The 23482-nt window shown below is 42.7% G+C and overlaps 1 protein-coding gene across 1 annotated transcript in view; it reads left to right on the top strand.

Moving 5' to 3' along the window:
• The window catches only part of LOC122751749 (carcinoembryonic antigen-related cell adhesion molecule 1-like), a 106298-nt gene that overhangs the window by 44481 nt on the left and 38335 nt on the right, over positions 1 to 23482 (top strand). The window lies entirely within an intron of this gene.

Raw genomic sequence — 23482 nt, 5'->3', positions numbered from 1 at the left:
ATCTTGGGCAAGTTCCTTCCCTTCTTTAGACATCAATTTCCCAATCTATAGAATGGTGCTATGTGAGCTAGATGATCTATCTTTACCACTCATCTAATATTTATACCCTGGGAGCTAGCTTTTCTCTTCCTCACTACTACCCTGGTTAAATTCAAGTGCTCATCATTTTTCCATCCAATTTTTTTTTTCAATATCCTCCTTACTGGTCTTCTTGCATGCAGTCTTTCTTCTAATCCATGTCCATTCCCTTTATATTTTAAGTGCTCCATGCATTGTCACTGTTGATAATGATCACCATCTGCTACATGATGGGCTAATGGTTGCTCATGGAAATTGATACACTTACTTTGGACAAGAGGAAAAATACCCAAAGTAATGAGCTAATCTATGCAGTCTGAATCTGCCTCACAGGCCTTGACCCACAAGTTCTTTAGAATTAAATTATTTAGTTTATAATTTTCAATCTTTCCTTCCAAGGTACTTGATTAATAGCATAGAATAGACATAGAATATTCTCCCTTCTCTTCTTTCACCTATTGAACTCCTCCCCATCCTTTAAAACACAAGTCAAGTGATAGTTCTTCTATGACACCTGACCTGATTTCTGCCCACTCCCAGTTTGAAAGGACTCTCCCCCAGGTGCCCAACAGCACTTTTTTGCAGCCATAGTCTAAATATGAATATCTTGCAATATTGTGAATCAATTACCTTTGTTTAGGGTTTGATCTTTCTACTAGGTTTTTAAGGATTGTGATGGAATAAATACTACATAAGAAATGATAAGCTTAATGGTTTTAGAAAAACATGGAAAGGGGCAGCTAGGTGGCACAGTGGATAAAGCACCGGCCCTGGATTTAGGAGGACCTGAGTTCAAAGCTGGATTCAGACACTTGACACTCACTAGCTGTGTGACCCTGGGCAAGTCACTTAACCCTCATTGCCCTGCAAAAAGAAAGAAAGAAAGAAAAATATGGAAAGACTTGCATGAAATAATCAAAAGTGAAGTGAGCAGAGCCAGAGAACATTGTACATAGTAACAGCAATAATGTTTTAAGAATGATTTTGTTTAACTTCCTGAATATGCAGACCCAGAAGCATCTTTGATGTGCCATTCATACTATGCAGGTGGATAAGACTTAGTCTGACACTCTAAGGTCATTGGGTCCTTGAACTGGACCTCAATGTCTCCCCTTTGAGGGCTATGAATAATCTAGATATCATCTGGTCCTTCTATGTAAATATGAAAGAGATGTGATGTTAGTCATTATTGAGGGAAAAGTTCACAGTGGAGAACAAAGGAAAATTCATAAGGAAAGGCAGCTTTAAAAACAATGTATAGTCTTCATTACAGAGTATTTCCAAAAAAGGTAAGCAGTATGAAATGGAGATTCCTGTTTTCATAATGAATCCTCTTTCTATGTTGTGCTATGTACATGGAAATGATCTTTTTGTATTTCAGTTCAAAATGAATTTTGTAAAAAATTGAAAGAGATGAGAAGTCCATCGTTGTGAGAGAAAGTGTTGGGGAGGGAATACACTCAGTCACTCAGAGTTCACAGCCACTGCCCACAAAGCTTGTGTTCAGTGTCAAGTGAGCTAGTAGACTAAAGAGTGGAGGCAGGGGCAGCTAGGTGGTGCAGTGGATGGAGCACCGGCCCTGGAGTCAGAAGTACCTGAGTTCAAATCTGGCCTCAGATACTTAACACTTACTAGCTGTGGGACCCTGGGCAAGTCACTTAACCCCAATTGCCTCACTAGAAAATAAAAAGAGTGGAGGCAGCCATGACATGCCAGATGCAGCCACCTGATGCTAAAGTTACTCTCCCCTTTGCTGGAAAAGAGCCTGGTTCCATACCAGTCAAGTTTCTGTGTGTCATTTTCTGTCACAAAGATGCAGAGGTGAGTCTCTGCATATGAAAGGAGGCAAAGTTTAAATTCTCCTCCATATCTCTAGAATATCCCTGAAAAGAAAGATCAGAGCTGGTCCCATTACATGCACTGTAACCAAGACTGGAAACCCAATAGCCCATAGCACCAAGTGAAATGGACTAAAGGAAAGACCACCGGTTTTAGGGGCAGTTGTTGAAGTTGAAACCCTAGAAGTTGAGGGAGAAAGAAGGTGTTATATGTCTGGGACAGAAGAGAACAACAAAACCCTCAGACCTGATATTGAGAACTCAGGCAAGTTGGTTCTGTGGGACCACATCACCAGGTGATAAACATTCACATTTAGGAAGAGAATTTACTCAGATAATTTCCATTGTTAATGGGTCACACTGAGTGACAATAACTGGTGAGGAAAATCAATATTATGTTGTATCATTTGATAATTAATAGGACTGTAATCTATCCTTTTGGCCCTTTTGTCAGAATTTCTCAGAACTCACCAGGCAATTTCGAAAGGCAAGTTCAAGTAACGGGATCACTCCCAACTCCTCGGACAAATTACCTGGAAACAAAGAAGCCAGCTTGGACTTCCCCTTTCTAGGAGATGACTCTCCCATTCTTCTTCCTGCTCCTCAAAATTAGGGGTAACATATTTTTCTTTTATGCCCAGTATCCAGCCTTATTACTGGCACATAATAGGTGTCTCAGAAATACTTGTGGATCAAGAGACTGATGATTCCTAGGTTTTTCTTCACACAATATTTTCTACCCAGGAGTTGAATGATAGAAAGACCTCTGGGAATGACCAGCAGTGCCCTCCCCTACTGCTGGCTGCTGCCTCTTAACCCATAGCTATTGAATGCATCCTTCCACAGACATAAACCTAGGAAAATTTCTAGAAGGCATGCCACGGAAGAAAACCCTGGATGTACTCATCTGTCACCCCTTCCCCACAAACCACACAACCTCAGAGCTAGAAATCCCCCCAAAACCTTTGAGAATTTTTTGCTTACGGGCCTCAGAGGTCATCTTGTCCAACTCAGACTCAATGAGGGATCCCCACTCAAATTTCCCTGGCAAATGGTCATTTAGTCCGTGCTTGAAGACTCCCATTTCTGGGGAGGTCACTATCTCCTGAGGTGACCCTCCATGGTAGGAGGCATCTAAATCATTCAGTGGATGAAATGTTGAATGGGGAGGGATGGGGAACAGGAAGGTCTGAATTTGAATCCTGACTCAGCTAAAGACTCTGGGAAAGTCACTTAATCTCTCTGTCTCATTTTCCTCATTTACAAATAATTGCGCCTATATCACAGGGTCTTTGTGAGAATTAAATGAAACATATAGAGTATATTGCACATCTTCAGACATTATATAAATGCTAGCTATTTTTTACTTCTTTTTAATTTTTCAAAAAAAATATAAACATCTTATTTAAGGTTTTGAGTTCCAAATTTTGTCTCTCCTTCCCTCCCCCCCTTCTCCCTCCCTAAGGTGGTAGGCAATCAGATATAGTTTATGCATGTACAATTATGTAAAACATTTCCATGTTAGTAATTTTGTATAAGAAAACTTGAATAAAAGGAAAACAATGAAAGAAAGTGCATGGTTCAGTCTGTGTTCCATCAATACCAGTTCTTTCTTTGGAGGAATGGATAGTATGATTCATCATTAGTCCTTTGGGATTGTGGTGGATCATTGTATTACTGAGAATAGTTAAGCCATTCACAGTTTTTCATCAAACAATATTGTTGTACAGCTTGTTTGACCATTCCTCAATTGATGGGCTTTTCCTTTGATTTCCAATTTACAAATGGCTACTATAAATATTTTTCTACAAATAGGTCTTTTTCTTTTTTGCGGGGGGTGGGGGTGATGTCTTTGGGATATAAATCTAGCCGTGGTATTGCTGGATCAAAGGGTATGCACATTTCTATAGCTATTTGGGTATAGTTCCAAATTGCTCTCCAGAATGGTTAGATCTTTTCACAACTCCACCAACAATCCATTAGTGTCCCAGTTTTCCCACATCCCCTCCAATATCCAATATTTTCCTTTTTTTGTTATATTTGCCACTTTGATAGGTGTGAAGTCATACCTCAGAATTGCTTTTAAATGTATTTCTCTGATCAATAGTGACCTAGAGCATTTTTTCATATTATTATAGATAGTTGTGATTTTATTTGTCTGAAAACAGCCTGTTCATATCCTTTGACCATTAATGACTTGTATTTTTTATAAATTTGACTCAGTTTTCTATATATTTGAGAAACAAGGCCTTTATCTGAGATACTTGCTTCAAAAATTCTTTCCCAGTTTTCTGCTTTCCTTATAATCTTGGTTACATTAGTTTTGTTTGTGCAAAACTTTTAAATTTTATATAATAAAAATTATCTATTTTACATTTTGTATCATGTTCTATGTCTTCTTTGGTCCTAAATTCTTCCTCTCTCCATAAATCTGACAGATAAATGATTCTATGCTCTCTTAATTTGCCTATGGTATCATCCTTTATCTGTAAATAATGTACCCATTTTGACATTACTTTGGTGTCCAGTGTTAGATGTTGGTCTATGCCTAGTTTCTGCCATACTGTTTTCCAATTTTCCCACCAGTTTTTGTCAAATAGTGAGTTTTTGTTCCAAAATCTTGGATCTTTGGGTTTATCATATGCTAGATTACTATAGCCATTTACTATACTGTAATTTATATCTATTCTGTTGTGCTGATCCACCTCTCTATTTCTTTTCTTTTTTCTTTTCTTTTCTTTTCTTTTCTTTTTAGTGAGGCAATTGGGGTTAAGTGACTTGCCCAGGGTCACACAGCTAGTGTTAAGTGTCTGAGTCTGGATTTGAACTCAGGTCCTCCTGAATCCAGGGCCAGTGCTCTTCCCACTGCACCACCTAGCTGCCCCCTACCTCTCTATTTCTTAGCCAGTACCATATTGTTTTGATTATTTCTGGCTAGCTATTGGTAATCAAGGGGCAACTAGGTAGCACAGTGAATAGAGCACTAGACCTGAAGTCAAGAAGACTCAGGTTCCTGAGTTTGAATCTGGTTTCAGATACTTACTAGCTCTGTGACCCTGGGCCTGTTTGTATCAGTTTCCTCATCTGTTAAATAAGCTGGAGAAGGAAATGGTGAACTGCTCCAGTATCTTGGCCAAGAAAATCCAATTCCCCAACTGGAAAGTTCTCATTAGTTGGAAGGTTTTCCTTGTTTGGAACCCGAAATGATCCCTTTACTCCCCACACTGTTTGTCTTCTCATCCAACTGAGACCTCAGCAGGATCTGAGCCCCTCTGTCCCAGTCTGTCTTTCAGGGAAGCCTGGGCCCCCTCTGTATTGGCCTTTTCCCTAGAAAATGGGGGTAATACAGGTGTCCTCCCTCTCCCAGCCCTGGGAGCCTCAGGATGAACAGGCATCCATTCTGGCTCTTGGGCAGTGGGTAGTCTAGACTTGAGCTCTGCTGGATCCAGCTTGAAAGGGAGGGTCAATAACTGTCCCCTCTCTCTACAAGGTACCTCCTGCGTTATGGACTTTTAAGTATCTTGGGGCAGTTGAACTTCAGGAAGAGGCTGCCTGCCTCAGGCACAACTGGAGGGGGCCAGGTGCCATTCTGAGCCCTCAGTGGCCCCTCCTAATTTTACAGTATGGCCTGGGAAAGTTAGGAGAAGAAAATTGTCCCCAAATATAGACTGCCCCCTCACAACCACCTTTATTTCCCAAGGTTTCCTGGGCTTACATCCTCTCTGCCCAGGATCCCTGGTCACATGTGAGGCAGAGCTGCTCTTGTCAATCCACCTTGTCCCGACCTGACCTGGGCCTCCAGATGTCCCCTTCGGGTAATCCCCCTGGACTGTCCCTGGCCCTGCCAATTATCTGAGTGGTTCAGTGCAGGGTAGCCAATAATTCTACTCCACAAGGAAATAGCCAGCAAAGTCCTCTGTGTACCCAGCTGGGAGAGGGGAGAAACCCTTCTGTTCCCTTTGTCCATGGGGATTCAGTAGCTAGGGACTTCTGAGTTCTAATGTGGTTTCTGTGACCAATTATCCAGGTTGAGGCTTAGGAGTTTTCACCTGCTCAGGGTCCTTCCTGTGGGGGTATGTCATGTTCTAGATTCTCCTGGTCCCTGGGTAAGGAACTTAGGAGAGACCTCTCACCCCAGACAGAGAGGGGTTATTGGGAAGGGCAGCACTTACCATACACTGCTAATTGAGCTCTTTCAGTTTCAATTATCCGACCTCTGGAATCAACAATTTCCACAATGTAGAGATCAGTGTCACTGAGACTGAGCTTGGAGATGAGCAGGGAGCCATTGGGGAGCACCTTCTCCCGCTTATCTGCTGCTATTTGTCCTCCAGTAAGAACACGGTAGCTAGCGATACTATTGGAGGCCTCTGTTGTCTTTCTGTACCAAGTATAGCTGAGAGCCCGCTCTGAGAACCCCTGGATAGTCAAAATGACTCTGCTGCCCACTATTCCATAGGGTGGCCTTGGCACAATTTTGATGGGAATACCTTGAACACACACTGGTTGGATCCAGCAGCTGAAGATGGAGACTGAAAGGGGAGGAAGGAGGCAGAGGTCAGAAGGATCCCCTGCCCTCCTGAGAGTCACTGTCTACAAGGTAAGGTTGGGGCTGGCAAGACTGCCTCAGTTTGTGTGAGAGGATAAGTGGGATATGTTTGAAGGGGATTCTTCTGCCTATGCATCAATCTGTTTGTCCCAGTCTCTTCAGGGGATCTGAGATCTTCTGGTCCCAAACCCAAGGTCATTTCCTGGGTACACTTTTAAGACTGACAGTTAGGTCCTGGGAAGAAGGTGGTTTTCCAATACAAGCTAAGAGTGTTAAGTGAGCTGTCCATGGACACACAACTAGTGAGCATCAGAGTTGGGATCCAAACCCAGGTCTCTGACTGTATAAATTTCCTTAGTCTGCATCAGAGAATACTCAACTCCAAAGCTGGATCAGAGAATACTCAACTCCAAAGCTGGACCTTTCCCAAGGGCTGAGGGGTGTGGACTGATGGCCCTAACTTTCCCCTCTGCCTCTGACTCAGGAAAGACACCCCTGGCCAGGTATGTAGAGACTGTGCCTGGGACAGACCCCCTGGGACTGGTCTCCTTCCTCCTGGTCCTTGTGTTCAATCACTTGTCAAGATCTGGGCCAGAATCCCCCAGGCCCTCTCTCCTCCCCTGGACCCAGCAGATCTGGTATCTCACCTGTGACCAGGAGCCTCCTCCAGAGGATGCCACCGCTGTGGGGAGCTTCTGAGAGTCTCTCCATCAATCTGTGCCATCCACCACGTGTAACCACTTCTAGCTGCCCTAGGAGACAGTCGATTCTCAATCACCACTGGAGGTCTGCAGGCAGGATGGACTGCCCACTTGGTGACCCTTGCTTGAGGGGGGCTCTAACTCTGGGTCTCTGGGATTCTGTGGAGCTGCCCCCTGTGTTCTTCATGGCCTGGAGGAGGTGAGACCCATCTTGACTAATGCCCCTTCTCAGCCACCTGTGCCCACCAACAGCCAAGCTTTCTGGCTAGGGGAGCTGGTGGTGAGGGTGAAGGGTCTTGGAAGCAAAGTTCCATGTTCCTTGAGCTGCCCTATGAGGTGGCATCTCCCCCTAAAACCTGAGTGTCTGGAGCCCTGCAGAGCTGTCCTTGTGGGAAAGGCTTCCCAGGCCATATCAGGTTATGATAATAAATAGGTCATCAGGTAACAATTGGGGGTCCTGAGAGCAATGCCTGGGACACAGTAAGTGCTCAACAAATGTTTGCTGTTGGTGGAACTACAATCTAAGCCTGAGTCAGCATTTTGTGATGAGGCCGGGAAAACAAGTAATCTGATCTAGCTTCAGTACTTCATGGATCTGTTACTCCCTTAGTGTGGAAAATCCCTCTACTGACATATATAACTTGAGAATGTGACTGTCATCTGGGACACAGGACATGCAAAAAGGTTTATTGGAGGAGGTGGAAAGTGAGCTATACCTGGAAGGAAAAGGTTTTCTGCAGGAATTCTCCAGTGCAAACATAGATGTAAGAGATTGCAAGTCCAGAAAGAAGGGACAATAACTAGATTTTAGTAAATTCTCTAAAATTCTCTCTCAGGTATGGCTTCACCTGAATAATTTTGTGATGGAAGTCAAATATGCTGGAACTTTGAGAGTCTAAAGAGGAGTGGTGTAAAATGCAACTAGAAGGAGGGTCTGTTGGCCTGAGCCATCCAGGATGGATGGAGAGAGAACACTTGGGAGGAACTTACTTCCCTCCCAACTTTCTGCATTAATGCTCTGGAACCAGAAGGGGTCATACTAGAATGTTGGCTTCTGAGTTTTTGGTTCTGGGAGGCTGTGTTTTCTCCCTTGAGGAGCATGGGGTCTCTGGGCTGCTGGGATTCTCTCCTTTCCCTAGCTGCTGATGGCTCCAAATAGTTCCTTACCCATGAGGACTTTGTTTCTTGTTCTGGCCTTTTACTTCTTGTTGGCCATCCCTTCCAATCCCTTTCTATATCCTGGGCATCTTTTTGGCCACACAAACTCTTCTTGTTCAAGAGGACAGGGAGTGTCCCTGATGAGTGAGCTCCCTGGGGAATCTCAGACCCTCATCTGCTGTTCTTTCTCTTCTCTAACATGGAACTTGCCTTGGGCTGGTCAGAGCTGGTGCTTTGGCCCATGAGAGTACCTAGGGCTGGAAAGAGCCTCAGAGACCATCTAGTTCAGTCCTGAGTTAGAGGGGATTTTACACTTTCTTCCTTGAATTTCTCTAGGACTACTTTTTTTTTCATTTCATATTACATAAAATAAAAGACTGAGCTGTATCATGAAAGAATAAGAAATTCAGGCATAGGAAGACCTGAGATAAAGTATTACCTCTGATACTGACTACTTCTGTAACAATGTGCTGGTCACTTCCTGTCTGAGACTTCAGCAACTTTCTAATAAGGGAGTCAGGGGGCCTGGGTTCAAATGTAGGTCTGCTACTTGCTGTCTATTTGATAAAGGATAAGTCACAATACAGCACCTTGATTTTTTCCTATAACAACAAGACATTGTACTATATCAGCGATTTTTAGATTTCAGAGGGTTCATAAATGTATTTGGTGGGGGGGATGACATCTCTCTTTTCAAGAACTTTGGAGATATTTTTGTATTTCATTTTGTGAATTAAAAAACCATGAGGCTCTGATTAGGAGAGGGTGAAGCCAAGATGGCAGAGGAAGGGCAGTGACTTTCCTGAGCTCTCCCCAAGACTCCTCCAAATAGCTTCAAATAATTTATTAAGACATTCCTGGAGCAGTAGAACCCAAAAAAGGACAGGGTGAAATAATTTTCCAGCCAAAGACAACTTAAAAGGTCAGCAAGAAAGGTCTGTTGTGCCGGGGTGACAGTGGAATGTAGGCTGTGCCAGCACAGCCCCAACCCCAGAACAGACCCAGCCCCGGCAAACCAGGAGCAGGCCTTCGGAGCCTCTGAATCAGCAGCAGTAGCAGTAGCAGCAAGTGGTTCTGAAACTTTTAGACCCCAGAGAGTAAAGGGGGGGGTGCATCAAACGATTGGCCAGAAGGAGATTACAGGGCTCTCTTTGCTAGTACTCCCAGGATGAGGAGGAGCACAAGCAAACCAGAGCTTGAAGCTACAGTGGAGTAGGACTGTTCATAGCTCCAGGGCAGAAAATCAGACCTGTGGTTGCTTGCAGACAAGAGCACAGGCCAGGATAGTAGTAAACATACCTTTCCTTAAAATATATATGATGACTAAGCAAAAATTATGTAGGTCCATTGGCCTAAAAACACAGGACACCAAGATGTCATTTTGTCTAGTTCTCTTGCTACTGCCATGAAGACTGTGATATCTATGAATAATATTTGATGCCATTCCACAAATTCAATCAAGGACTTTCACAGGATTATGGGTTGCACGCTGAAAGGGACCTTGGAGGCCATCCAATCTAAAATCATCATTGTACAGATTTGGACCTGAGTCCAAAGGAACTTAAAGGTCCAGAGGTGGAAGGCAACTTGGAAATCACCTAACCCACCCTGCTAATTTTACAAATGAGGAAACTGAAGCCCAGATAGGAGATGAAGTTGCCCGTGGTCACAAAAGGTGATAGATGGCAAAGATGGGATTGGAAGCTAAGCCTTCTGAGATTTTAAATAACATGCTGAAAGTCACCCAGAAGGTAATAGAGCCAAGATTTTAAGCCAGGTGTCAAGACTCAATGTCCAGTGCCCATGCAACTATACCTCTCCCTCTATGGAAGACTATTCAATACCCTTATCAGTCATGCAAGGTGACATACACTCAAGTATTCCATGAAATGATGCTTCTTATTTCCTCTGGGCAGCCAATAAAACTAATTCTTTTTACTCCTTTATGTATTTCTCTGAGGAAAATTTATAAGCCACTTTTCCATTCAGCTACAAATGTATGTAATAGTGATTATCACTTTTAAAAATTCTTGTGTGATATCCTTTATTCATTTTTATAATAATGGAAAGAAAAAAATAATGAAAATAAATGGATCAAATCTTATTTTTAAAAAAAGAAGCACTGAAAACCATGAGTCTGAGAAGGGTCCATATAAGCTTCTTTGGACTGACTGTCCAAGGAATCCATGAGACAAAGATGGTGAAGAACCAGTCCCTGTCAGCTCTGAATCTGTTACCCTATCAGCCCTATAAACCATGATTCAGAGCCTGAAGGTGGCAGAGCATGGGGCATGTCCTAGAGGTAGACAGTTATAAGGAACATTGTGTTTGGTTCTAGACATTACATTTTGGAATGGAGTTCCATAAAGTGCAACCACAGCAAGAAAACAGGGTGGTTGAAGGACTTGAAACTGTACTAGTTAGAAAATGATTTGTTGAAAGAATTGGAAAAAAGGGAAAAAAACAAAAACAAAATCTCTCCCTGAGGAAAGGTCTGCCTTTAGAGATAACATGTCCCCCATTTCCTAAGAGTACTGAGGCAGAGTATGAATAGCTACTTGTTCAGAAGGATGTAGAAAGGATTCCTGCTCATGTATAAGTTGGTCCTTTTGAAATCCCTGATAGCTGTGATTTTCTAGGATTGTCTTTTAATTACATATGAAAAATGATAATGGTGACTGATTTATCAGTTCCAGAACCTTCCATCTGATAAGGCATTGTACATAATTCAGAATAACAAATATAAGTTAGAGTAGGGCAGCCTGAATCTCACTATAATGAAGAGCATCTCAACCCAACCTGTCCCAAAATACATTGTGCAAGTACTGAGCTCCAAATCTCTAGGTTTATAGAAAGGAGGGCAAAATGTGATTTGCATGACAGTGCAGGTGGAATGATCACTGGTTCACCACCCTAACCTAAGTCAACTAGGTTGCCATAGTGAATAGAAGACTTCACTTCAGTAGGGGTATCCAAAGATTATATTGGGTTGAACTAAATCACCCTCTTTTCCAAATCTTAAGATGCTGTGGGAGTCATTGAATATAAAAGCTGGGATATGAAGCCTGACAACAGTTGTGGAAAGGACTCAGGGATCCGTAAACTTGATATTGGGTTGCAGTAACAGAAGCATGATGTCTGGAACCAAGGGAGCTGGGGTCCTTTTGTGCTCTGGGAAGGAGAGGCCACCCCTGGAACAAATGCTGTGTTTAGTTTGGGGTACATCATATTAAGGTGGACATGGCCAAGATCCCATTCATGAAGCTGAACTTCAATGTCTCATTAAACCAGGAAGGCAATCCAGGATTCTAATATACAAGTTATAGCTAGAGAGACCCCAGGGGCCAATGTGTCCATCATGAAAGGATTAGCCTTTCCCAAGGGATCAGAGGCCCATCACCCTAAGCTTGTCCACAGGGAAATGGATTTTTCATTAAGTTGGTTGGCCAAAGGTAGAAGGGCAGAGAACTATGGGCAGAAGGGAAGACCTACAAATCACAGCTATTGGAAGCATTAGAATATCACCACAGGAAGGTGATGAACCACTCAGGAATGGCTGAAGGGATTGGTCAGAGAGAGGGGTAAGGATCTAGAAAGCAGTCCTCACGCCTCTGAAAGATCCATGTATCAGCATTGTCTTACATGGCTGCCAAAGGGGGAAGTCACAGGTAGGCTAATGGCACACAGGATAAGGGAGACCTCACTCCACTCTCTCCCCTACTCCACTTTGGGCTCTCACATTCCCCCTGTCCCTCTCCTTGACAGGAGTCAGGAACTTCTTATCCTAGTTTGCATAAAAGGAATGGGATTTCTAGAGAAAAGGAATGGCTGAGCTACTGGGGCACTAGACCTCTGGCTTTCCTCACCCACAACGCCACCTTCCCTGAACTGTGATGTATGAGCTGTGTGCACAGAACAGAGATTTTTACACAGCCAATGAGGATGAAGTTTTTATAAAAACAAACAACAAGCAGAACTGTCCACCAGGTGGAAAGAGGCCTGATAACTGATAAGGTTATGGATAAGCAGAGGCTGAATGACCATTGATCAGGAATGCTGGGATCTTGGGGCAGATGCCTGTTGCCATCTCGTTCTCTGCCCCCTGAGACAATGGCATCTGATGGGTCTCATCACAGCCAAGGCTACTGAGACCTTAGGGGATGGTGCAGAATCTCTCCTGGGGCAGAGGACATTTGCTGACCTAGTTGTGCCTCCAGCTGGCTGATGGAAGAACAAAAGCTGGTCTTGGGATAGGAGGAAAGAAACAAGCATGTATTGAGTGCCTGTGTGCCAGGCACCACACTACGCTCTTTACAAATGTTTCTCATTGGATCATGGACATTGCATAAGGCTACAATCTGTAGGGACCCTGTGGGAGCCCAAGCTTCTCCCACCCCAAGCAGGGCACTGCTGATGTCCTAGGTCTCCCCATTAGATGCCCTATCTATGCCCCTCTCCCAGGGTGGGGTTTGTGGAAGGGGGCATGCCACCACCATCCAAAAGGAAGCCCACCCTTGGGAGAGGCTCTGATTTTAGAAAAAGGAGTCTGGGTCTGCCAGGGAAGCTCCATGGAGCCCTCCAGGGGACCCCCTGAAAGCACCTAAGGAAGGGGGTACCCAAAGGAAAGTAGCTCTGAGCTCAGTGCTGTCCCTCTGACAATAGCTCCCATATCTATAAGGAGACAATGTCCTGCAGACAGAGTACTCTGAGGGGAGGGGGAGCTGCAGAGGGGCTGGCTTCAGAGCCAGGATGCCAGGATTCCAATCCCAGTTCTGTTATTATCCAGTGGACCTTGTATAAGTTACTTGGCCCCTGGGAGCCTTCATTTTTCTCACCAGGAAAATAAGGGGGTGCATTAGATGATGAAGAAGGCCCTTCCAGGTGGAGATCCAGAATGCTCTGATCTCTGCCAGCTCTGAGTCTTCAGGTGCCTGATATGGGGAAGGCCCACAGGCACCATTGGGCAAAGAAAGAGAGAGCTTAGGTGCTGGGATAGGAGTCCCTTGATGTGTGAATAATCATGTCAGCATCTTCTCAGCCCTAGAACTGTGACTTCGAACTGTGTGTACAAGCAAAATTTCCAAACACCTTCTTGTCCTGCATTCAAAGGGTGCCCTTCTAACTAGTTGTGCAATCTCCTTACTATTTCTGGGCTAAGAACTCCTCAAGTAAAATTTTATCCTCATAAAAAATCTATTTATAGCACCACCCACATCTTTGTTACTCGATTTCCAGCTGAAAATTTTTGTAATAATTTATGCAGTCAAGAAATTGCTGCAAATGCCATCAGGAAACCCTAAAATAAAATCTGACCTCAGATATCTATTAGTTTTTTCACCCTGAATAAGTTACTTCACCACTGTCTGCCTCCATTTCCTCAACTATGATAGAGAGAGCATAATAGCACTTATGTACTAGGGTTGTTGTGATTCCCAAATGAGTTGATATTTGTAAAGTGTAACTCCTGACAACACTGTGGGAAAACTGGGATGCTAATTCACTGCTGTTGGAGTTGTGAATGAATCCAACCATTCTGGAGAGCAATTTGGGATTATGTCCAAGGGCTATAACACCATGCATACTCTTTGATCAAGCAATACCACTGCTAGGTGTATATCACAAAGACATCCCTCCCCGCCCCCCAAAAAAGAGAAAAAGCCCCGTTTGTACAAAAATTTTTACAGGAGCTCTTTTTGTGGTGGATAAAAATTAAACATCAAAGGAATGCCCACCAATTGAGGAATAGCCAAACAAAATGTGGTATGTGATGGCAATGAAATATTATTGTGCTATAAGAAATGAGAAGCAGGATGATTTCAGAAAAGCCTGGAAAGATTTATAGGAACTGATATATAGTGAAGTGAGCAGAACCAAAAGAACATTGTACACAGTGATAGCAATATTGTTCTATGAAGAACGGTGAATGGCTTAACTATTCTCAACAATACAATGATCCAAGACAATCCCAAAGAACTATTGATGAAGCATACTATCCACCTCCAAAGAAAGAACTGATATTGATTGAACACAGACTGAAGCAGGCTTTTTCACTTTCTTTCATTTTTTATTCAAGTTTTCTTATACAAAATGACTAATATGGTAATGTCTTACATAATTGCACATTTATAACCTATATCTGATTGTTTATGACCTCAGGGATACTAGAGGGCAGGGAGGGAAGGAGGGATAGAATTTGGACCTCAAAACTATAAATAAAAATGTCTATTATTGTTTTTAAAAAGAACTTTATCTTTATTAGGAGAGTTAAAATGAGTTTATACAACCAGAGGGTATGGATTCAAGTCCATTTAGTTGGAATGATCTCTAAAAAATGAAGAGAGGAGGGGTCAGCTAGGTGGCACAATGGATAAAGCACTGGCCCTGGATTCAGGAGGACCTGAGTTCAAATTCACCCTCAAACACTTGACACTTACTAGCTGTGTGACCCTGGGCAAGTAACTTAACCCTCATTACTATGCCCCCCCAAAAAAATGAAGGGGGGAGAAAGAAGGATGCACTTGGAGAAGGGGGAAGGGAGGGATAGAGTGGGAAAATTTTCTGACATAAATGAGGTATATAAGGAAAAGCTGGGAAAATAGAGGGGAATAGAGGGGTGGGTGGAAGGCAATGTTCGAACCTCACTCTCATCAGAATTGGCTCAAAGAAGGATTAACATACATACTCAGTTGGATATAGAAATATAACCTACCCAACATCATAATAAGACAGGAAGAGAATATGAGAAATGGGGGGGGGAGGGATAAGGGGAGGTCGGATGAAGGGAGGCAGTAGTTAGAAAGAAAGTAGATTTTTGAAGAGGTACAGGATAAAACAAAAGAGAAAGAAATTGAAAAAATGGATGGAGGGAAATACAGTTAGTAGTCATAACTTTGAATATGAATGGTATGGACTCACCCATAAAATGGAAGGAGATAGCAGAATGTATTACAAACTAGAATCTAGCTATATAATGTTTACAAGAGACACACTTGAAATAGAAAGACATACACCCACACCCAGACAGAGTTAAATGAAATGCTGGAGCAGAATCCAATATGCTTCAGCTGAATTTAAAAAGCAGGTGCCCCAGTTATGATCTCAGACAAAGCAAAAGCAAAAATAGACCTAATTAAAAGCAATAACCAGGAAAACTGCATTTTTCTAAAATGCACCATAGACAATGAAATAACATAAACAATTTTGCAACAAGTTTCTCAGACAAAGATCTGTCTTATTTCTTGACTGTAACCTTTATGTTAAAGTTGGATTTGACTCACCTGTGTGTGGGGGCGGGGAAGAGGGTAGTGGTAAGAGCACACTGTCCCAAGCTTCAGGCTTTTTCAAAGCTATTTCTGGGGGTCTGTAAGTTTTCAGTGCTTCCAAGGTGCTATAATCCTGGGAGCTTTTCTCTCCTCGCTCTGGTGAGAACAACCACAAAACCAATATCCTTCTCTGGCCTGAAAGTTGGACCCAGGCCCCTACTCCCTGTGACCATCCAAAAGCCCTCCTCTCTTCCCTGGAGCTATGACTCAGAACTGTACACGAGTAATAGAGTAATGAAACAACGTACTGTGCTGCAACTATTGCCAGAAAAAAATGCCCACCCCCTTACTTTCTCTGAGTTGAGGGCTCCTGATCCACTGCTTTTCTGGTGGTCACTTCCAAGGCCCAACCCCACACTTTTCCAGTTCTGTTTATAGCCTGCCAACCTCCCAGACAGCCAAACTCCAACTGGGAATTTTTTGTGAGAACAGTTCAGTCTAGAGAGCACTATTCCTGGAGTCAGAAAACACTAAGTTAAAGTCTGGCCTCAGACACCTGTTACCTGTGTGCCCCTGGCCAAGTCACTTAACCACTTTCTGCCTCAGTTTCCTTAACTATAAAATTATAATATCCTCTACCTCTCAGGGTTGCTGAGTCTCAAAAGAGATAATATCTGTAAAGTGCTTATTCCAGTGTCTAGCATATAGTAGGTAGTTTAGAAGAAGTTCTTTTTCTACTTCTGACACCCTCAACTTTTCTCTCCTTGACCGTGGCAATAGCTTTTTGGCCAGTCTTTCTGATTCTGGGCTCCCTCACGTCTCCAATCCATCTTTTTACACCCCTGCCCAAGTAAGCTTTTTAAGATACTATTGTGACCATGACCCTCTCCTTTTTTTTTAATTTTTATTTATTTATTTTTTGACCCTCTCCTTTTAAAAGACCTGCAGTGGCATCCCATTGCCAGTGGAGCAATGTAGAAACTCCTAAAGCTGCTATCCAAAGCCCTCCATAATCCTGCTCTAATCTTTCTGTCTGGTCTTTCTTTTCCATATTCTATATTTCATTCAAACTGGACTATTGGGGCAGCTAGGTGGCACAGTGGATAAAGCACCAGCCCTGAATTCAGGAGTACCTGAGTTCAAATACAGCCTCAGACACTTGACACTTACTAGCTGTGTGACCCTGGGCAAGTCACTTAATCCCCATTGCCCTACAAAAACAAACAAACAAAAAACTGGATTATTGTGCATCCACCATTCTTCTATCACCCTCCCCTTCTCCTCATTTCTGTCTGTCTTTCTTGGTGTCTCTGTCTCTCGCTGTGTGTCTCTCTTTTCTCTCTGTCCCTCAGTCCTTATTCTTTTTTTTTTTTGCTTTTAATTTCTTTTTCCTTTTTTTTGAATAGAATTTTATTTTCCAAAATATATGTAAAAACAAATTTTAACATCAATTTTTTTAAAATTGTTCCAACTTCTCTTCCTCCTCTATTCCCACCCCCCACCCACTAGAACTCAAGCATTTCAAAATAAATTATACATGAGTAGTCATGGAAAACATTCCCACATTAGCTAGATTGTGAGAAAAAAAAACAGTCAAAAAACTCCCCAAACTTCAGACTGAGGAATTGTCAAAGAGAAAAAACATTTTTTTAAAAAATGTGTTTCCAGGGGACAGCTAGGTAGCACAGTGGACAGAGCACTGGCCCTGGAACCAGGAGCACCCAAGCCCAAATCCAGCCCCAGACACCCAACACCCACCAGCCGCGTGACCCCAGGCAAGCTACCCAACCCCAATTGCCTCACCAAAAAAGAAAAAAAAAAAGAAAAGAAAAAAAATGTGTTTCCATCTATTTTCAGATACTATAATTTCTTTCTCTGTAGATGAGTTGCCATTTTCATAAGTCCTTCAGGGTTATATTGGACCATTGCCTTGCTGAAAATAACCACATGCTTCCCAGCAGATCATCTTACACTATTGCTGTTATTTTGTATACAGCACATTTCATTCTGCTTCAGTTCATGTAGGTCTTTCCAGGTTTTTCTAATAGTATCCTGTTCATCATAACCTAAATAATGTACCTTAAACTTGACAAAGAATTTTCTTCATATTAGCCCAGCAAAGTCATCATAACTATTTCCCTCCATCCTATTCCCTTCCCATGATATTTACTCTATTTTCTATCTTCTTTTAAACTATTCCTCCTCAAAAGTATTTTACTTCTGACTGTCCCCTCCCCTACTCTGCACTCCCTTTTTTTTTTTCACCCTTCCTTCCTTATCCTCTTCCCCTCATACTTTCCTATAAGGTTAAATAGATTACTCCTCCCAACTGGGTGTGAATGTTATTCCCTTCATGAGCCAACTCTGATGAGTTTAAGGTCTTTGAGCTAATTCTATGTTCCAAATTTTCTTCCTTCCTCTCTCCTCAACCCTCCCTATGAAATCAAGCAATTCAATATTTCATACTTGTGCCATTATGCAGAACATCTTCACCTTTCTTGAAAGTATTTTGCTTTTTACTACTCTCTCCCAGAATCTGCCCTTCCCTCCTTCCCCTCTCCACCCCCCTTATCTCCCTCCCCTCCCTCAGGGCAAAATATATTACTATACCCACTTGAGTATGTATGTTAGTCCTTCTTTGAGTCAATTCTGATGATATTAAGGTTCACTTACTCCCCAATTCCTTCCCCCTCTTCCCCTCCCCTCCATAAGCTTTTTTCTTGTTTCCTTCATGTGAACAACCTCTCCCCAGACCATCTCTCCCCTTCCCCCTCCCCCAGTCTATTTCTCCTACACCTCAACCCTATTTTAAGGATGTCATTATGGGTTAGTTAGGTGGCACAGTGGACAATGCACCAGCCCTGGACCCAGGAGGCCCCAAGTCCAAATCCGGCCCCAGACATAAGACACCCCACAAAGAACAAAACATAACATCCCTTCGTATTCAGTTCAGACCCGTGTCCTCTGTTAAATCCTTACTGAGATAGTTCTTATGAGTTTGAAGTATTATCTTCCCATGTAGGAATATAAATTGTTTGATCTTTTAATATCCCTCATGAAGTCTTTTTCCTGTTTTATCTTTTTATGCTTCTCCAGGGTCTTGTATTTGAAAGTCAAATTTTCTATTCAGTTCAGGTCTTTTCATAACAAATGCCTGAAAGTCTTCTTTCTCCTTGAAATTCCATGTTTGCCTCTGAAAGATGATGCTTAGTTTTGCTGGGTACATGATTTTTGGCTGTAGTCCCAGTTCCTTTGCCCTCTGGAATATCATATTCCATGCCCTCTGGTCCTTTAATGTAGAAGCTGCTAGATCTTGCTTTATCCTTATTGGAGCTCCACAGTATTTAAATTCCTTTTTTCTAGCTGCTTGCAATATTTTCTCCTTGACCTGGGAGTTCTGGAATTTGGCTGTAATATTCCTGGAGGTTTTCCTTTTGGGATCTCTTTCAGGAGGTGATCGGTGGATTCTTTCAATTTCTATTTTAGCTTCTGCTTCTAGAATATCAGGGCAATTTTCCCTCACAATCTCTTGGAGGATGGTGTGTAAACTCTTGTTTTGTTCATGGTTTTCAGGTAGTCCAATGATTTTCAAATTATCTCTCCTAGATTTATTTTCTAGGTCAGCTGTTTTTCCAAGGAGATATTTCACATTGCCCTCTATTTTTTCATTCAATTGGATTTGCTTTACTGTGTCTTGGTTTCTCATAAGGTCACTAGCTTCCATTTGTTCAATCCTAATTCTTGGGCAATTATTTTCAGCAGACAGTTTTTTAATCTCCTTTTCCATTTGGCATTTCAAACTGTTGACTTTTTTCTCATGACTCTCCTGCATTGCTCTCATTTCTCTTTCCATTCCTTCCTTTCTTTCTCTACATCTTCGTTCTATCTCTCCTACTTTCTCTTCAAAGTCCCTTTTGAGAGCTTCCGTGGCCTGAGACCAGTTCATATTTTTCTTGGAAGCTTTGGATGTTGGAGCTTTGATTCTATTATTATCTTCTTCTGAGGATGTATTGTGATCTACCTTTCCCCCAAAGAAGTTTTCGATGGTCATCTGCTTTCTCTGCCTACTCATCCTGGCTTACTGTTTCTTGGCTTTTTACTCCTTAAAGTGTAGCGCTGCTTCCCGGACACACCGTTGGTGCTACAGCATGGCCCAGGGGGTGATTGGGCTTCTTCTCAGCCTGCCTGGCTTGTGAGTAATCACAACCGCTTTCTCTTTGACCCGGAAACAGAAGTCTGATTGAGCTCTGATTCTCTATGGTCGGAAGCTTGGCGTGCTTTTACCCCTCCCCCACTGGGCCACCACCACTCGATTCAGCCCACTGGTTCAGACCCAGGGCGCTTTGCCCCAACTCCAGTAGATACTGCCTCCACTTCACCCCGGCCTACCGCCGAACCCCCTCACCAGTCGTGATCGGAGCCTCAGAAGCTGCTGGTGCTGAAGACTCTGACATGCACTGGAAGCAGTGTCCCTGGTTGGGTCCGGACCACGCGCTGAGCTGTTCAGCCTGATCAGTAGGTGATCAGAATTGCCCTCTTTTGCGGAGAAACAGTCTCACTCGGTTCTTATGTGCATTAGGCTGTTCTGGGTTTTGATTTTTACCGCATTATTTGGGCGTGAATGGACGGGTTTATCTGGAGCTTGTGGGAGTCACAGCCTCTTCTCCTGCCATCTTGGCCCCGCCCCTCCCCCCCCCATCCTTATTCTTAAAGGTTGAATTCAGATTCCCAATCTTCTCTGAAGACATCTTTGACACTCCTCCAACACTTTAGCAGTTCTTGAATTTGGTTAAAGTGAAATACTTAAATGAGAATCCCAGGACTGTGAATGACTCACTTTTTTTTGAGGGGGCAATGGGGGTTAAGTGACTTGGCCAGGGTCACACAGCTAGTAAGTGTCAAGTGTCTGAGGTCGGATTTGAACTCAGGTCCTCCTGAATCCAGGGCTGTTGCTTTATCCACTGCGCCACCTAGCTGTCCCCAATTACTCACATTTTTATTGCATTCGAAGGTGTTTTCCTCAAAACACCTTGTAAAATAGGCAATTAGTAAAATGAGAATCATTTACCAAACACTTCTTATGTGCAAGACACTGTGCTAGGTGTTGGGGGTCCAAACAAAGAATGAAATAATACCTAAATCCTACTGAAGAAGCTTACATTCAATGAAGCAGATACCACAAATGCTACATGAGTACAAGGTTGTTTTGTTTTAGGGCCAGGAATAATATCAGCACTCTACAAGTGAGGCAATTGAGGTTCCAACATGGTACAACTTGCCCCAAATCACAGATGCATTTAACACTTTTTTTGTTTTCACCAATTATGTATGAAAACAAGGTTTAACATTTGTTTGTGTTTTTTTAAATTAATTATAAGTTCTCTCTCTCTCTCTCTCACACACACACACACACACACACACACTGAGAAGGTAAGAAATTTGATAGCAGTTATACATGTGCAGTCATACAAAACATATTTCTGTGGTGGTTGGTTGGTGACCTTCATTCTTGAAGAGGGCCAAAATGACACTATGTTAGAGTGAAGTTACGTGTCTGCCCGTGACTGATCAGACCAATATGAGCTCGGAGTACTCTACAACATGGTGGGCACAAATAATCCAGGTGAACATTGGGGTTGGAGTCTCTAAATTTATGCATCTCTAAATTTGAGCTACTTCAATTCTGCCTTGCTCATAGAGCACAGTACCTTCTCTGATGAGAGCACCCCATGCTCAGCACTCCTGTGCCAGTGTCTCCCATGGAATTCAATCAATTCCAAAGTTTTTAAGAGAGACCATGAGAGTTTCTTTATATCACTTTTTCCGACCACCATGTGAATACTTCCCTTCTGTGAATTCTCCATAAAATATTTGTTTTTGTTGTTTTGTTTTTGTTTTGTTTTTGTTTTGGGGCAGGGCAATGAGAGTTAATTGACTTGCCCAGGGTCACACAGCTAGTAAATGGTAAGTGTCTGAGGCCGGATTTGAACTCAGGTCCTCCTGAATCCAGGGCCAGTGCTTTAACCACTGTGCCACCTAGCTGCCCCCCATAAAATATTATTTTAGGCAAGTATACAATTGGTGTTCAAACAACATGGCCAGCCCATACTCTTTATAGTAATGTTTGAATGCTTGGCAGTTTAGTTCAAGAGAGAACCTCAATGTCTAGTAGCTTATCCTGCCAAGTGAACTTCAGAACCTTCCTCAGACAAGTCAAATGGAAGTGTTTCAGTTTCCTGGCATGGCACTGATATACTACCCAGGTTTCACTGGCATACAACAATGACATCAACACAAGAGCTCTGTACACCTTTAGTTTGGTAGGCACCCTAATACTTTTTCTCCTCTGCAATTTACTTCAGAGCCTCTCAAATGCTGAGCTAGCTCTGGCAATATGTGTCAATGTCATTATCAATGTGTACATCCCTGGAAAGTGTACTGCCAAGGTAAGTGAACTTATCAATAATATTCAGAACTTTTCCTTTTGCTATAACTGATGGTTCTACATGTGGATTGTGTGGTTCAGGCTGATGGAGCACCTGTGTTTTCTTGGTATTAAATGTTAGGCCAAAATTAGCACAAGCAGCACAGAATTGATCCATACACTGTTGCATCTCAGCTTCAGAGGCTGTATTGAATTCACAATCACATGCAAACAAAAAAAATCATACACCAACACTCCTTTTACTTTAGTCTTGGCTTGTAGCCTTTGCAAGTTGAAGACTTTACCATTGGTGTGGTAGGTGACGGAGGCTGTGTTCATCCTCCCTGAAGGTATTTGACAACATGACTGTAAACATCATGCTAAAAGGCATGGGAGCAAGCATACAGCCTTGTTTCACTCCACTGATAACTGGGAAAGAGTGAGAGCATTGTCCATTATCCAGAACCTAGGCAAGCATGCTGTCATGAAATTGACATATAATACTGATGAATTTCTCCAGGCAACCAAATCTTGACATCATTTCCCATACACCCTCATGACTGACAATATCAATGGCCTTGGTCAGGCCCACACATGGTGTGTACAAACCTCTGTTCTGGGGGAAGCTAGGTGGCAAAGTGGAAAAAGTACCGGCCCTGGATTCAGGAGTACCTGAGTTCAAAGCCAGCCTCAGACACTTGACACTCACTAGCTGTGTGACCCTGGGCAAGTCATTTAATCCTCATTGCCCCAGCAAAAAACAAAAAACAAACAAAAAAAAAACCCACCTCTGTTCTGCTCCTGGCATTTCTCCTGGAGTTGTTGGGCAGCCACCATCATATCAACCATTCTCTGACCCTTTCTGAATCCACACTGGTTCTCAGGTAAATGACCATCTTCTAGATGAAGGATTAATCTATTAAGGAGAACCCTGGCAAGATTATTGCCAGCAATAACTGAGAGTGAGTGACCCCCACCCTCTGTGATTGTCACAGGATGATCTATTTCCTTTACCTTTATAAAGATGGACAATGGAGGTATCCTTTAATTCCTTGAGGATAACCTCTTCTTGCCATATAGCCTGAAAAATTCAGTCAACTTTTGCATTAGGAATGGACCCCTCACCTTTTAAATCTCAGCTGAAAAAGAATTAGCACCAGGTGCTTTGCCACAGGAGAGGAGCCTAATGGCATTCGAAACCTCCTCTTCATTTGGAAGTTTGGCTAGAGGGGGATTGGCTTCAATCTCAGGTAAACAATCAGTGGCTTCAGTTTTCATTGATGATGGTCTATTGAGAACACCATGAAAGTATTCAGCCCATATCTCCAGGATCATGCCCTTATGACTAATCAACATGGTTCCATCAGCACTGAGTAATTGAGTTGCACCATACATCTTAGGCCCATAAATAGCCTAAAGGGCATCATAAAAGTGCTTTGGATTGCTACTGTCAGCTTAAAACTGAATTTCAT

Source organism: Dromiciops gliroides, chromosome 3, assembly GCF_019393635.1.
Source record: "Dromiciops gliroides isolate mDroGli1 chromosome 3, mDroGli1.pri, whole genome shotgun sequence".
Classification (NCBI taxonomy): Eukaryota; Metazoa; Chordata; class Mammalia; order Microbiotheria; family Microbiotheriidae; genus Dromiciops; species Dromiciops gliroides.
The sequence above is the reverse complement of the archived record's forward strand: the minus strand, read 5'-3'. Positions and strand labels throughout refer to the sequence as shown.